The 17,149-nt window shown below is 48.1% G+C and overlaps 1 protein-coding gene across 2 annotated transcripts in view; it reads left to right on the top strand.

Moving 5' to 3' along the window:
• Nucleotides 1-4,333: 4,333 nt before the first annotated feature.
• Nucleotides 4,334-17,149, top strand: part of il16 (interleukin 16) — a 131,471-nt gene continuing 118,655 nt past the window's right edge. For both annotated transcript variants that reach the window (XM_080214246.1, XM_080214245.1), the window contains exon 1: nt 4,334-4,490. The gene's annotated coding sequence lies outside the window, so the exon portion shown is untranslated. The remainder of the gene's footprint in view (nt 4,491-17,149) is intronic.

The raw sequence follows: 17,149 nt of genomic DNA, 5'->3' as shown, positions 1-17,149 counted from the left end.
AGGAATCTTTCCTCATCGCTCAGACCCCTCCAGCCAGACAGCATCCTGGTGAACCTCCTCCGCACCCTCTCCTGTGCAGTCACACCTCTCCTATAATGTGGTGACCCAGAACGGCACATGGTAATCTAGCTATGCCTTAACCATACAGTTCCAGCATAACCTCCCTGCTCTTATATTCTATGCCCCGGGTTAATAATGGGTGGCACGGTAGCACAGTGGGTTAGCACTGCTGCTTCACAGCTCCAGGGTCCTGGGTTCGATTCCCGGCTCGGGTCACTGCCTGTGTGGAGTTTGTACATTCTCCTCGTGTCTGCGTGGGTTTCCTCCGGGTGCTCCGGTTTCCTCCCACAGTCCAAAGATGTGCGGGTTGGGTTGATTGGCCATGCTAAGAAATTGTCCCTTAGTATCCAGGGGTGTGTAGGTTAGAGGGATTAGTGGGTATAATATGTAGGGATATGGGGGTAGGGCCTGGGTGGGATTGTGTTCAGTGCAGACTCGATGGGCCGAAGGGCCTCCTTCTGCACTGTAGGGTTCTACGACTCTATGATAATAGCAAGTATCCCACATGCCCATTTAACCACCTTTAGTTGTGTTTCAGTTTCTTGTTGACTGAGTAGGGAGGTCCTGTGGCACAGTGGGTAGCACCCCTCCTGCAGAACCAGAAGCTCTGGGTTCACGCCCACCGTCGGGGCTTGTTGAAGGAGTGTTCCCAATGTGGTCCAGTGGGCTGGTGGTCAGCTCGAGAATCCTTGCCCCACTATTCCCCAGAGGGAATCAAAACAGAATGGGTGTGAAGATAGACTAATAAAAAATTCTGCAAGCCTGGAAGTTGAGTAATGGTAGTTTCTGTAATAACCACTGTCATCAGTGGATACATCCTGAACCAGGGCTAAAAGCAGAGCTGGGGAAAACATGTGAAAATTAGTGGGAATATTGAATTAAAATGATAGGCTAACATTTCCAGCTGGGGCTGTATGTTGGACGCTGACCGTTCCCTGTATGTTGTAGCCATACAGTTACTAACAGTGTTTACATGATGCTACGAACTGCTCTCCCAGAGGGCCTGGCTCCCATCCAGGAACAGAATGTTATATAGAAGCAGAGACCCCCATGCACCAGCTGGAGTAATCCCACCTGCCGGCTCTAGGAGCCACATTTTTACACAATTTGTCATAGGTTAATAGAATCTCTACAGTGCAGAACGAAGGCCATTTGGCCCATTGAGCCTGCACCTACAACAATCCAACCCAGTCCCTATCCCCATAACACCACGCATTTACTCTGTGTCCCCCTGATGCTAAGAGGCGATTTACCCTGGCCAATCAACCTAAACATCTTTGCATTGTGGGAGGAAACCCACGCGGACACAGCGAGGACGTGCAAATTCCACACAGTGACCCGAGACCGGAATTGAACTTGAGTCCCTGGCACTGTGGGGCAGCAGCGCTAACCACTGTGCCACCATGCTGCCCGTTTAGCTATGCCATTGCATGACATTGTGGTTTCTACCCCTCCCCGGAGTTTCCGCCAACAGTGCCACAAGGGGCAGTGGTCGCTGCTGGAACTGCAGCATCCACCTGAATAGCGATAATGGAGCAGACCTAGGGTGTGGTAGGTGGGTTCGGGACTTGCTGGGGCCAATCAGGCAGGTCCCAGTGACGGAGATGGGATTGATCCAGAGAGTAGGGGGTGGTCTTCTTGCAGGGAGGCTGCCAAGTTTTACTGAATGTAGTCTGAGGTGCAATTTAGCATAGCCAATCCACCTAACCTGCACATCTTTGGACAGCATGGTGATGCAGTGGTTAGCACTGCTGCCTCACAACACCAGGGGCCCAGGTTCAATTCTGGCCTTGTTTGTCTGCCTCGGTAGAGTTTGCCCGTTCTCTCTGTGTCTGCGTGGGTTTCCTCCGGGTGCCCTGGTTTCCTCCCACACTCCAAAGATGTGCAGGTTGGGTAGATTGGCCGTGCTAAATTGCCCCTTAGCGTCAGAGGGAATTAGCAGGGATAATGTGTCCAGTTTCAGGAATAGGGCCTGGGTGGGATTGTGGTCAGTACAAACTTGATGGGCTGAATGGCCTCTTCTGTAATGTAGGGATTCTACGATTCTATGAAACCAGAGCACCTGGAGGAAACCCACGCAGGTACGAGGAGAACATGCCACAGAGACTGTCACCCAAGGCTAGACTCAAATCCGTGTCCTGGTGTTGTAACCACTGGGCCATTGCCTGTAAAGGTAGCAGTGAAAGTGGAAAGAGACCTTGTGTACATTAATTGGCCACTTAAAGGACTCAGCCGCCCTCAGAGTGGGCTCATTGCCTGCCACCTTCTCCTGTGATTAGTAAAATGCCAGCAGAGGTGGCGAAAGGGGACAAGCACAACATTCCCTGCTCACCCTCCTGACTTTGTGCCACCTTCCCCACACTCAGTCTGTTCCCAGGGTTCATAACATTCCAGCCAAAACTCTTATATACCAGCTTTGCAACTACTTGGCAGACACGTTCATGACCCAACAGATATTTCGAGAGATCAGAACACCTTGTTGACAGGTCAAACGCAGGATGCAAAATTAATCATGTTATGAAAGAATGAGTAAAAAGTCTGACAACACCAGGTTTTAGTCCGACCGATTTATTTGATAATAGACTCACAAGCTTTCAGGGTTAGTCCCTTCGTCAGGTGAATGGAGAGTTCTGGCCTCAGAAAGAGCATATAAAGCTCAGGATGTGCTTTATATGCTCTGTCTGAGGCCAGAACTCTCCATTCACCTGACGAAGGGACTAACCCTGAAAGCTTGTGAGTCTATTATCAAATAAATCGGTTGGACTAAAACCTGGTGTTGTCAGACTTTTTACTGTGTTTACGCCAGTCCAACACCGGCATACCCACATCATGAAAGAATGACACAGAGTCTTCCCAAATGGATTATTTCCATTGGTTGACAGGTGAAGAATGAGAAACCATAGCTACAAGGTTAAGTATAAGAACCATGGTTTAACTGACTTGCTGCACCCATCAATGGGCAGAGAAAGCCGGTAACATCAGATAACAGCAGAAAAATTATGCCTGATTTCCCGACTCTCGCAACGTTACCGGCAACGAATATCCAGCGCAATCAGCCTCTCACCCATATCCGGTGAGGCACTGAATAATTATTCAAATACGTTAAAATTCTAATTTACACCAGACTGGGACGCAATCATCCCAGCTCACTTGCCTTTGTGGTCTCGCTGGTAGAACCAGAGGTTATTGAGGCCCCCTCGGGAGGTTGAGGACAAGGCGGCGGGGGGGGGGGGGGGGGGGGGGGGTGCGGGGGCAGTGCTAGCCTGGCACTGCCCACTGCACTGCACGGGCTGGTTGGGTTGAAAGGACTGCTTCTAGTTATAATTTCTGTTTTCTCCAATGTGAGCTGTTTGTAAGGCCAACACTCGGCCTGTGGAAACTTGAAAATGTCCCGAGAAAGAACACATCTACGTTGTGTCTGCTTAATATGACAAGAATATTGTGTTAATAGCGATTGAGTTTATAAAGTGCAGTGTGCTATAGCTTCAGTAAGATTGTATACTGCGTGCAATAACCATTTCTTTTGGAAAAAGACTTACACCTTCAATGAACAATAAATCACAAATTGGATCATGAGCTACAACATTTTGCTTGCTCAATAATTTGACTTTATTCCCCCACTAAGGATTCATGTTTAGCTTCAGTGTTCACCTCTGCAGACTGACTGAATCACACCTCTGTGTCTGGTCTGTTTGCTTTGGGCTGTCTCTCTACGCTGTAATTCACAGCAGGCCTGCCACTACATAGGATTTATCCAGAAACATCTGCCCAGAAGTGCTGTGGCAAACTCAATGAAAGGTGTTATTTACTTGTGTCAAACAGGCCCAGTTGATGGGAGTTTTTCACATTTCCAGGTGGCTGGTAGTGACCAGGAGGGTAGGAATGGCGGTGAGCTTTATATATATACCCCATTCAACGTGGGGAGTGAGTGTAGCACAGGAGACAGCCCTCACAATTACTCTGAGAAAGTTGACAAACCCTGACAGTACAGAGTTAAAAGCGTTTTGATATGTTGGAGTCAGATATACGTCAGTGAAAGTCCCAGGCAGAGACTGTGGTCTCCCGTTAACTTGTGCTGTGGAAACAGGACCACAATCCAGGCACTGTAAAATAACAGAGCTCTTTCATATTGCGGCTGTTAGGAACAAGAGGGTGGCAACTGGAACAGCCCAATCTAAATCATACAAGACCTCCGACTGAGGGGGGGGGGAAAAAAAGCCACAATTTCTGTTCAGGCGTGGGACAGGCTTTCTATAACCATCACTCTTAACTGGACTGTGTCCAGGAGAACAGTCAGCTACAGTGTAGCTCTCAGCTCGGCTGCGACAGGGGGGCCAAACAGGAGCAGGAGAGGGATTGCTGCCGATGGTGGGTCAAGTTATCCACACCATGGTAAAGAGAGGGGCAGGTTAAACTTGAGTCCTGCGAGGGTAAGTTTGTTCTCAATATCCTTGTGTAGTATTTACTGAGTGAACGGCATTGGTTTACTGGAACAGGGTTACACAGCTGACATATCCCAGTTACACAAACCAAACTATATTGGTGCGGAGGGTAGCGTTGTGGGATATGAGGAGCACTGAATTGGACTGGGTCTAATTCCAAAACCTCTTGTAAATGTTGTTAGAGGCTGAACCAGGATTTATAGCTGCATTCTCCTGATTATTTCAAATGTCTTGTCCAAAAATCCCTTTTATATAGAGTCCTTCCCTCTCCATATGTTGCAGTTGCTCTCCCTCCCTGTCAATCTGTTCTTCTCTCTCTGCCTTTTGGGTAAGATTTCTCCAACTTTCTGTTTGGGTGGCATGTTTTTTAGGAGGAGGGTTTCCCCCCTGTCTCTCTCTCTCTCTCTCTGGCCAGCAATCATCCCTCATCACCAACTGGCCAACCTCTCATTCCTTACTATTTGTGGGATCTGGCTTTGCACATGCTAGCTGCTCCATTTGCACGCTTAAGAATAACAGCACTGGAAAAGCACTCCGTTGTCTTCCCGAGCTTGCGATATAAATGCAAGTATTTTATTCTCTGCGTGGATCAATACTCTCCACATCTAACGGATAGTGAGTGTCAGTACCACGAGGCGAGGGCCTCACGATTGTATGAGACAGATGGAGTGGACCAGCTGGTTTCCATACCTGTCCAGATCACATGTTTGCATGTTCTTGTTTACTTTCTGAGTTACTGGGGGGCTTGCGATCTCCGCACTTTGAATAGATCTTGGGAATGAGAGCACTTTAGTCCCTTGATCCTGTTCTGCCACTCAGTCAGGCCATGCTGAACTGAACTCCGTCTATCTGTCCTTTCCCCATTTCTCAAACACAACTGCTTAATGAAAACCCATTAATCTCAGTCCTGAGATTTTCAGTCAAACCCCGTTCTCAACACCTTTCTGGGGAGAAAGATTGCGATTTCCTCTTTTTTTTGTGAAGATATCGTCAGTCCAGAAATGCTTACGTTTTGTGCAGTAACCTTTCCACCTGAGGATACAGCTCCTCTCCATCTAGCTTATCAAACCCTTTAATCAACTTAATGTTTATGCCAAGCTTCCACTGTACAGCTTAACTTCTCCAACCGAAGTTGGCTTAAAAGTGGCAGTAAACTATTGGTTTTAAATTTGCTAATGCTCGCATTAATGTACACGGGTCGGAATCCCTTTATATGTTATTGTCATGTCATACGATTTTATCTTACTTCTTAAAAATTGATATTTAACATACGTTCATGAATCACATCTGCTCAGAATGCCTATTACTCAAAGTGCAGCCGTCTGATCTAAGTACAGATGGACAAACATGAACTTATTTCTCAGGAGACCACTTTGTGGACCGTAAATGCAGGGTAGATTTTGACGGTCTGACAGTGTAAAACAGATGATAGTGAATCGACAGCCAGTGTTATGCCAAACCAATGGAAATAAACCATCACTCAAAGCCAAGGTCAACCCCCTTAGTTGCTGGAAGGGACGATCGTTAGTTTTATTCATTCCCTGGATGTGGGATTACTGGCAAGACTGGTTTTACTCTCTATCTGTAGTTACCCTAAAGTTGGCTTGGCACGACTCAGCGCTAGGCCACTTTGGAGGGCAGTTAAGGGTCAACCAAGTTGGTATGGGATTGAAGCCACGTGTGGGACGGGTTGGGTAAAGACATCCAATTTCCTTCCCAAGGGATGTTAATAAAGCGGATGGCTTTGGAATGACAATCCAGCAGTTCCACAGCCCCCTTTCACCAATTATCAACATTACATTTCTAGATGCTCAACATTGAATTTAAATTCACCAGCTGCCGTGATGGGGATTTGAACTCACCGAGCGGGATTTTTCGACCCTTTGAGCCAGTGGAATCACCTGTTCGGCAAATCCCCAACTTCGATAGGGTCTTTTAAGAGACTTCTGGATGAGTACATGGGACTTAATAGAACAAAGAACAACACAGCACAGGAAACAGGCCCCTTGGCCCTACAAGCCCGCACTGCCCATTTTAACACTCAGTGAGTGCCTCATTCCAATCCTTCTCCTACCTCCGACTTTTGTCTACACCTATTGGACTCCACAATAAAGGGGTGCAAATTTAGAGAATTATATGTGTGCCAGATTAAGGGAGGTCTAACTTAGGGACAATTTGTTAACACCAATCAGCCTAAGAGCACGTTTTTGGGGTGTGGGAGGAAACCGGAGCACCCGGAGAAAACCCACGCAAGCACGGGGAGAATGTGCAATCTCCCACAGACACCGACCCAAGTCGGAGATCCGACCCAGGTCCATGTATAGGATTGAGGGTTATAGGTAAGCCTAGTGAGTAGGGATATGATGAGCGCAACTTGTGGGTGGAAGGGCCTGTTTTGTGCTGTAGTTCTTCTATGTTCTAAGTGAAAAGGTCAAATCTACTCCAAACAACATAAGATTGGGTGAAACAGAAGGCAGGGTATTGCTGGGAGCAGAAGTAGATGCACTGTAGGTTGTACCTGGTGTTACAGACAGGAGGGGGGTTAATTTAAACAGCACTAATTTCTCCGCTCACCACCTGCCCGTAAACAGAAAGGTGTTTTGGTATATTTCTCTCTTTGTGAGCTGTGACATATTCCTTGATGTGATCCAATTCCTAGTAATAAACTCGAAATAGGACAAACTCAAATGCCAGAATTCTACTGCCCGCCAAGGGAATCGGAGCAGGCGAGAGGCGGATAATGGGAAGTTCCCTCGGGTGGGATTTTCCAGTCTCAGGTCAGGCGAGGCTGTAAAATCCCACCCAAAGTTTTAGTTTATTTGCACATTCGTAAACTGTGGGGAGAAGGATTCACAGCATCACATCTACACTCAAACAGTAAAGAGAGGAATAGAGGAAAGAAGATCTACACCGCAGAGACCACAGGGAAAATAAATATTGGTTCATGTGACTTCAAGAATCCAGTACCATAATCCAGTGAGGTATTCCTTCACGGGAGTCAACAGACTGAAAACCTCTTTGTAAATTTGATGTTTCTGGTGGTGTAGACTTCAAACAATGAGATAGACGCGTAGGAGAGAATCAGTCTTGTCGGTGATGGCAAGGAACTTTCAACAGAAGCAGTGTAGATGGGGCCAGGTATCCAACCTGGGCAGAATATCTTTCCGTATGGTCGCTGGTCAGATGCTAATGGCTTCACTGAGATATTAAGCTTGACAAGGCAATATTTATTGCTCCACGAGCCAGAGGCTGATGTCACATGACACCCACCTCTCCACCGAGTCTTTAACAAAGGATGTGTATACATTGTCTGGATCCCCCAAGCTGCTGACTGTCCCAGCCATTATGAGTTGAAAGGAGTGCGTGAGAGGCCTATTGTCTTAGCAGACCCTGTGTCTCCTGCTGCTAAACTGGGGTTATCAATTGCAAATGGTCATTTTATAGAACATAGAACAGTACAGCACAGTACAGGCCCTTCGGCCCTCAATGTTGTGCCGAGCTATGTCCAATCCCAAGATCAAGCCATCCCACTCCCTATCATTCTGGAGTGCTCCATGTGCCTATCCAATAACCGCTTGAAAGTTCCTAAAGTGTCCGACTCCACTATCACAGCAGGCAGTCCATTCCACACCCCAACCACTCTCTGAATCTCCCTCGGACATGCCTCCTATATCTCCCACCATGAACCTTATAGTTATGCCCCCTAGTAACAGCTACATCCACCTGAGGAAATAGTCTCTGCACGTTCACTCTATCTATCCCTCTCATCATCTTATAAACCTCTATTAAGTCGCCTCTCATCCTCCTCCGCTCCAAAGAGAAAAGCCCCAGCTCCCTCAACCTTTCCCCATAAGGCCAACCCTCCAAACCAGGCAGCATCCTGGTAAATCTCCTCTGCACTCTCTCCAATGCTTCCACATCCTTCTTATAGTGAGGTGACCAGAACTGAACACAATATTCCAAATGTGGTCTCAACATTGTCTGGTATTTTGACGTTGGGCTGTGCACTCCACAGTTGTTCATTAGTGACTCCTCAGAGATAACGAGGTGTAAGTATTCCTGAAACTGCAAAGGGGCTTCTTTTGCTCTGAGGTCACAGATAGACGTAGATTCAGCTAAATGAAGGATCTTATTCAGCCATGGTCCAGTTTATAGCAATGAGTATATATTTAATGAAAAGTTCAATGCGAGGTTTTGGTGAGTTGTACTGTCCATTTCTATTTGCAATACACACAGACAGACACATGAACACAGCTCTCCCTAACCCTTGGATACTTACTTTCTGTTACTGTGCTGTTGGGAGCAATCGTTTTCCCATTAAACTGAAGTTATGATGTAAGTAAGTCTGCACTTCCCACTGCCTTGGAAATGTAGCCAATGTAATCAAGGACTCTGCGGACCCTGGACATGCTCTTCTCCACCTTCTTCCATTGAGAAAAAGGTACGAAAGTCTGAGAACACATGCCAAACAACTCAAGCACAGCTTCTTCTCTGCTATTCTCAGGTTTTTGAATGGGCCATATATTAAGTTGTGATGTGGCGATGCCGGCATTGGACTGGGGTGGGCACAGTAAGAAGTCTCACAACACCAGGTTAAAGTTGGTAGCACGAGCTTTTGGAGCGCTGCTCCTTCATCAGGCCAAAGGTGAATGCCACTCACCTGATGAAGGAGCAGTGCTCCAAAATCTTGTGCTACCAAATAAACTTGTTGGACTTTAATCTGGTGTTGTGAGACTTATTACTATATTAAGTTGCTCTTACTCTGCATCCTACCTGTGACTGTAACAGTACATTCTGCACTCTCTCCTTTCCTTCTCCCCTATGTACTCTGTGAAGGGTATGCTTTGACTGTCCAGCGCACACGAAGCAATACTTTTCACAAATACCTGTGACAATAATAAATCAAATCAAATCAATCAAAAAGTGATGCCAAGCTTGAATGAGAGGCAAGTTAACGTTAGTGCATGCTGGAAAAAGATTCAGCAAAGAAGAAATGAACTTGCATTTTATAACACTCTTCACAACCTCAGGATGTTCCTAAATGCTCTGCGGCCAACAAAATATTCTTGACTTGCTGATACTGTTGCCATGAGGGAAACAACTTGCACACAAGAAAGTGTAACAGCTAAAATATGATATTGACTGTGATGTTAGTTAAGGGATCAATATTAGCCTGGGGTCCGGTACATCCATCTGAGGGGGGGAGATGGAGCCTCGGTTTAATGTCTCATCAGAAAGAGGATTTGGCTCCTGGGTTGTTTAACAGCTTTCGCTCCGGTCAACATTTATCCCTCAGACAAAATGGATTAAACAGTTATTCCTCTCACGTTACCATCTGGGATCTTGCCATCCTTGGGCTGCTCACAGTGTTTGCCCAGGGTGACAACACTTTGAGGCATCGCTGGAAGATCACAGCGACCTGGGTGTGCAAGTCCACAAACCGTTGAAGGTGGCAGCACAGGTGGAGAAGGTGGTGAAGAAGGCATATGGCATGCTTGCCTTTATAGGACGGGGTATAGAGTATAAAAACTGGAGTCTGATGTTGCAGCTGTATAGAACGTTGGTTAGACCACATTTGGAGTACTGCGTCCAGTTCTGGTCGCCGCACTACCAGAAGGACGTGGAGGTTTTGGAGAGAGTGCGGAGGAGGTTTACCAGGATGTTGCCCGGTATGGAGGGTCTTAGCTATGAGGAGAGATTGGGTAAACTGGGGTTGTTCTCCCTGGAAAGACAGAGAATGAGGGGAGACCTAATAGAGGTGTATAAAATTATGAAGGGTATCGATAAGGTGAACAGTGGGAAGCTTTTTCCCAGGTCGGAGGTGACGATCACAGGGGTTACAGGCTCAAGGTGAGAGGGGCGAGGTATAACTCAGATATCAGAGGGATGTTTTTTACACAGAAGATGTTGGGGGCCTGGAATGCGCAGGGTGGTGGAGGCAGACACGCTGGGATCGTTTAAGACTTACCTGGATAGTCACATGAGCAGACTGGGAATGGAGGGATACAAACGAATGGACCAATGAGTGGCACAGGCTTGGAGGGCCGAAGGGCCTGTTTCCTGTGCTATACTGTTCTTTGTTGTATTACGATGAGGCACCATTTAAGTCTGTGGTGGCACGGTGGTTAGCACTGCCGCCTCACAGCAGCAGAGACCTGGGTTCGATTCCAGCCTCGGGTGACTGTGTGGAGTTTGCATGTTCTCCCCGTGTCTGCGTGGGTTTCCTCCGGATGCTCCGGTTTCCTCCCACAGTCCAAAGATGTGCGAGTTAGGTTGACTGGCCATGGACTAACACATAGTGTTACAGGGATAGGGCCTGGGGAGAGGTGGTGGGGTGGGGGGATAGATTGTTGTCGGCGCGGGCTCAATGGGCCAAATGGCCTCTTTCTACACTGTAGGGATTCTATGAATGTATCTAAAGCTGTGATTGGAAGCTGTGGAAATTCACGTTTGAAAAGAGGCCAAATGATCAAAGCAGGGATGTGAAGCGAAGACCCCGATCGCACAACTGCTGCCTGCGAGAGGAGAGCACTCCCTTCTGCTCGGTGAACACTGGAACGGCAGATCTCAGGCACGAGGCTCCAGCCTTCAATACACAGCCCCCTCTTCAGAGCGAAGCCTACCTGAGGAGGAATGCCGATTTCCTTAAATAAATCAGGCTACAATTTTCCAGGAAGTCGGTGTTTGGGTGGAGACAAGTCTAAACAACCAGAGTGTTTCACTGAGACAGCAGTGAGCTTGTGACTGGATGAATCATTGGTTGTTTTATAAAGCTCCTGTTTTAGCTGAGATGTGGTTACAGCTGCAATCTTTAACCTAGGAGAGGAATTGGAAAGCACTGTGAGCTGGAGGCTTACGAACCTGGCACCTGCACGGAATAGCCTGATTTTAAATATAGGCAGCCCTCGACTTTACAGTGTTCGAGTTGTGATGAATGGCGCTCGCCACTTTTGTAAACCGACCCTCTGTTTCGAATTCACAATCTCGGTTTTTGACTTTACAATGTCACAGCGGTGACCAAGTTCAAACGCTCGTACGCAGACATGGGCATCGTGCGCCAGCCGTCACCCTGATTCACCACTTTCCCAACACACTTTCGCTTCGGAAATCACAGCATCGTTGAAACCCTGCAGTGCTGAAGGAGGCCATTTGGCCCATCGAGCAACAATTCTACCCCGTAACCGCTTTCGTTTGCCCTGCTAATTCCCCCCTGAAACTAAGGGGCAGTTTAGATTGGCCAATCAACCGAACCTACACATCTTTGTACTAAGGGGGGGGGGAAACCGGAGCACCCGGATGAAACCCATGCAGACACGGGGGGAACACGCAGACTCCGCACAAGCTGGGAATCAAACCTGAGTCCCTGGCACTGCAAGGTAGTGTTAATCACTGTGCCCCCGTGCTGCCCATGGCAATCCAGAAATCTTTGCGTTTCCAAGCACTTTCTTAAAATTGAGATTTTATGATATCGAAATATTGCGATTTTATTTCTCACGAGAATTGTGAGAAGCTTCTGGGCCATTTTGGTTCAAAAATAGGATATTGCACGTTGGTTCTGGAACCAATCCTCCATTTATAACATTGCTCTTGTGGGAAAAACAGTTCTGACTTATGACATTTTGGTTTAAGATGTGGTTTTGAACCAACTGGTTTAAGTTTAACTTTATTTATTAGTAGGCTTAGATCAACATTGCAATGAAGGCCGCAATTCTCCCAAAAGTGCTGAACTGGTGGGAAAACTGTTCTGGATCATGACTGTTCGGACAGTTTAGCTCCTGACTGGAATCTCCGCACTCCGCGCACTGCAGAGATCCCAGTCATGGGTCTCATGAAAAGCCCAGGGAGGCGGAGCCTATTTGTGGGTGGAGTCTGACAGCTCTGAAACTCTGCGCACGCGCAGACTGTCAGTCAGTCTCCCCGTCTGCGGGCCAGCTCAATTGCTGGCCAGCCGGGGACCCCTGCAGTGCTGTCCCTCCAGCCCACCTCCCCACGGCCCAATCATGGCCCCTACAACAATTCCCAGGCCAGCCTGACCGCTCCCCCACATCCCAGAGTGCCCCGATTCCAGGCGCTACCCCTCCCAGTAGTAGCAGTCACCCCATCCCTTCACATTGGCAGATACCTCCCCCCCCCACCCCCGCTGAACCCTCCTGGAGTCAGACCACCCTCCCTCCCCCCATGGCTGACCACCACCCCACCCCTCCCTGGCGGACCATCACTACCCCCTCCCTCCCCCAGGCCTGCCCCAATCGCTGCCCTCCCTCCATCGCAGAACGCCCCTGTCTGCAGAGTTGCAGCGGGACCCCCCACCCCCACCGATCACCCCTAGGCCCCACCCACAATTGGCCCCACCCCTAGGCATTGCCCAATGCCCAGTAGGCAGTCCAAGGTGCCCCCTGGACATGGACACTTTGTCCCACAGGCAGTGCCGGGGGTACAGGCTGGCACTGCCGGGGTGCCCATGCGCAGGGGCACAAACTGCTGCTAACTGGCCCCTTGGGGGGGGGTCAATTGCCCCCCCCTTCATTCCAGTGCGGTCTCCTGCTACTTCCCTGAACGTGGGGAGCTAGTGTAATTCCCGTTGGAATAAGGAACTGCTGGTGGGGTGGGAGATTCAACTGGGACCCGAAGATTCCTGATACTCACATTGAAAACATATTTACAATAAATTTTAAAAAGGTTTAAATGTCTTCCCGTCGGTTTTCAGCGTGGTCTGACCAGCTCTGGGAGATGCCCATGCATTCCTGGCAAATCCCAGTTCAAGGCCGACGATGCTCATGTCCCACCCGCGATCCACCAGGTTGCGATGGGAGAATCGCAGCCAAAGTTACCGTGAACATCCCCTAGATGCCACACTCCGGCACCTGTTCGGGTACTCAGTAGGAGAATTTTGCACGGCCAATGTACCCAACCAGCATGTCTTTTGTGCTGAGGGAGGAAACCGGAGCACCCAGAGGAAACCCACGCAGACACGGGGAGAATGTGCAAACTCCACACAGACAGTGACCTGAGCCGGGAATCGAACCCAGGACCTTGGAGCTGGGAAGCAGCAGTGCTAACCACTGTGCTACCGTGCCGCCCCTAGATGTAGACAAAAGTCGTAGGTAGGAGAAGGATTGGAATGAGGCACTCGCTGAATGTTATAATGGGCGGTGCGGGCTTGTAGGGCCAAAGGGCCTGTTTCCTGTGCTGTGTTGTTCTTTGCTCTTTCTTTGTTCAAAGCCCAACTTCCTCTGTTGATTCCACCATCCTCGGGGACCAGCCTCACAGCTTTTGTCTGCACGATCACCACTGATGGAACATATCATTTATGACTAAACCTGGACACAGGATGCGACCTGAGCAGAGCTCTGTAATATTGGAACCGTGCCTTCCCCTGGCTGATACCTGAGTCTATCTATACTGAGACAATATTATTCAGCCTTCACTTGGTTTGTAAATTACTGCTGTCTAATGTTTAGACATGCTGGGTATTATGGCCTGGAGCAGGCTGTCTCCATTATAACGAAATGGCCCAGGAACCTTGAATCTGGAATTCCTGACCTCAATCACGGCACCTACCATTTTCACAGGGACAGGAAAGATTTTGGGCCAGGATGCACTTTTGATGGAAGCAGCTGTCCGCAGAAATCAACGCTGCCTCCAGCTATGTGTGGAGGTTGCACATTCCCCCCATGTCTGTGTGGGGTTTTCCTTTGGGTGCTCCAGTTTCCTCCCACAGTCCAAAGATTAGGTGGATTAACCATGCAAAATTGTCCCTTTGTGCTCCAAGATGAGTAGATTAGAAGGATTAGCAGTTGGGGTTATCGGGATAGGATTGGGGGTGGGCCTGAGTGAGATATTCTCTTAGCGATTCGGGGCAGACCCGATGGGCTGAATGGCCTTCTTCTGCACTGTTCGGGGTTCTATGATTTGTGGTTTTAGTGTGAGTGGTGTCTGAAATCCGATGTGCACAGATTAGACCTGATGGCAGCAAATGTGAATTTGGCTAGCCAAGTAATCCTTTTAGAGAGGTAAGGTATCCTTTTGGATATGATACTGGGATACATTTGAGGGAGGTCAGGTGCCATTTGGAATTGCTAAAAGTAGATATAAGTGTGCATTGAACATGCATAACCTCATTGGAACAGTCAAAAACACCTGTCAAAGGTGTTTAGATGAACTGTCAAAGGGAGCAGTCAAGCTGTTAAGGCATTTAAAACTCCTGCCATTTAGATTTTTGAAAAAACTGTCTAGAGTTTAAAAAAGCTATTATTGCTTGATACTTCATTCTTGCTGTTTCTTTTACAAAAGTTTCAGGGCTGCCATTACTGGATTAGTGCTGCATTACTGATTTTGCAATGGTTCATTATCACAGTTACTTGATTGACAGTGCCAAATGTTTATGGACTCTTTGAAGTGGGACTATAAATCCCAGTGCTTGTTTTTATAAAGAATTATGTAGCTGAAGGAATATAAATGTCGTAAATTGGTTTATATGACGAAGTGTTGTTGTTTAATGGAGTCTGCAATAGACACTTAGAACTTTATTTTATTAAATCTCAGCATGGGCCCCTGAGATTTGCCCATTGTGAATACTGAATGAGTTGCCATGGTAGGTGCAAGGACACGCAGTGGTTGGTGGGGACATGAGTTGGCATGAGTTGACACAAAGTTGGTATGGGGGCTACAGCAGGATCTGGAATGGGTGGGGTGCATGTGGTGTAAGAGAACATATGAGGGGTCATGGGAGGTGGGTAGAGAGTCATAGGTTAAATTGGAGTTGATGTGGGGTCATAGGAGGTAGGAAGGGGATCGAAGGTTGTGTGGAGTTTTCACATTCTCCTCATATCTGCGTGGGTTTCCTCCGGGTGCCCCGGTTTCCCCCCATAGTCCAAAGATGTGTGGGTTAGGTTGATTGGCCGTGTTAAAATTACTCCTTAGTGTCCAGGGATGTGTAGGTTAGAGGGATTAGTGGGTACAATATGTAGGGATATGGGGGGGCAGGGCCTGGGTGGGATTGTGTTCGGTGCAGACTCGATGGGCTGAAGGGCCTCTTTCTGCACTGTAGGGTTCTATGATTCTATGGCTGGCATTAAGTTTATGAGTGCTACATAGGTAGGTTGGGGGATATGGGTTGGCATGGATGGAGTGTGTGTGTGTGGAGGAGATGTGAGCAGTGAGGGCTGGGTTGCGGTTTATGATTTTTAAAAGCTTTGATTTAGTGCCAGTGCACTGTGACGGATCATCCATCCAGCCGGCCTCCACCTCTGGCATCCTCCGCACTCATTCTGGGGTTACCCAGCCCGAATTCCACACAACCTGGAAAGAACACACTGGAAAGAAAATCCAATTTACTGGAACACTTTGCCTGGATGGGGTTTGTGGATCTGGGAAATGTTCCAAGTGAGAACTCCCAAACACAGGGGCAAAAATTCAGAAGCCGATCGAATGAAAGCCCCGGGTCTGTTTGGCAGATTAGATGTCACATCTTGTTTGGACCTAAGTGCAGTTCTGTTCTTTCCAATTTACTGAGCACCGACTTACTGTCCAGTAACACAATCTCCACTGATTCATGTTACTGTTTAACTAACGGCACTGGAAGCTGTAGTCAATGTTAATATGCAAAACTAAATCCCTTATAACTCCTGTGAAAAAAAAATCTATACCCCAGAAAAATAGGTTAATTTCAGCATTAACATCAAGGTGAAGCATTTGATGTTGTTTCGATGGTTGGGTGTTGTGGAATTCTTCAATGACAGCACTTAGAATGGACTAATTATTGACCAGTCATCCCCAACACCCACCCCATCCCCTCTCCCCCCTCCCCCCCGTCAACAGCTGGGCCAGTGCTACCAAAACCAATGTTGCAGATCAGACTATTGATGCCAATATTAGCCAAAGGTTCGGCAAACAGACTAGGCCAGAAATGGTTTTGCCCGGTCTTCAGTCACACTGACCCTCATCGATGTCCAGGATCAGCGGCTACAGGTGAGTCCTGAGGTGGAGGCCAAGGCACCGGTTCTCTGCAGGTACAATGGTGCTAGTAATCGGGGGAAACTCTTTGATTTGATTTATTATTGTCACATATATTGCGATACAGTGAAAAGTACTGTTTCTTGTGCGCGATACAGACAAAGCATACCGTTCATAGAGTACACAGGGGAGAAGGAAACGAGAAAGTGCAGAATATATTGTTACAGCCACTGCTAGGGTGTAGAGAAAGATCAACTTAGTGTGAGGAAGGCCCATTCAAAAGCCTGACAGCAGCGGGGAAGAAGCTGCTCTTGAGTCGGTTTGTATGTGACTTTTGTCTCTTTTTATTGACGGAAGAAGGTGGAAGATATTGGGTGAGATTCTCTGGCCTCCAGCCATGTCTCCCCCGCTGGCGGGAGGTGGCACAGCGTTTGCCAGCGGTGGGATTCTCTGGTCCTGCCACTGTCAATTGGAATTCCCACCAACGTCACTCCAGGCTGGCGGGAAAACCTGTGGGCAGGGGGGCAGCTCCCACTGCCCCTGCCCGCCCACCCTCCCATCCCTGTAATCCCACACATTTACCATGCTAACCCGCACACCTTTGGACTGTGGGAGGAAGCCAGAGCGCCCGGAGGAAACCCATGCAGACGCGGGCCAACTCCACACAAACAGTGAGCCCAGGCCAGAATTGA

Source organism: Carcharhinus amblyrhynchos, chromosome 28 (assembly GCF_965287045.1).
Source record: "Carcharhinus amblyrhynchos chromosome 28, sCarAmb.v2.hapA, whole genome shotgun sequence".
Taxonomy (NCBI): Eukaryota; Metazoa; Chordata; class Chondrichthyes; order Carcharhiniformes; family Carcharhinidae; genus Carcharhinus; species Carcharhinus amblyrhynchos.
The sequence above is the reverse complement of the archived record's forward strand: the minus strand, read 5'-3'. Positions and strand labels throughout refer to the sequence as shown.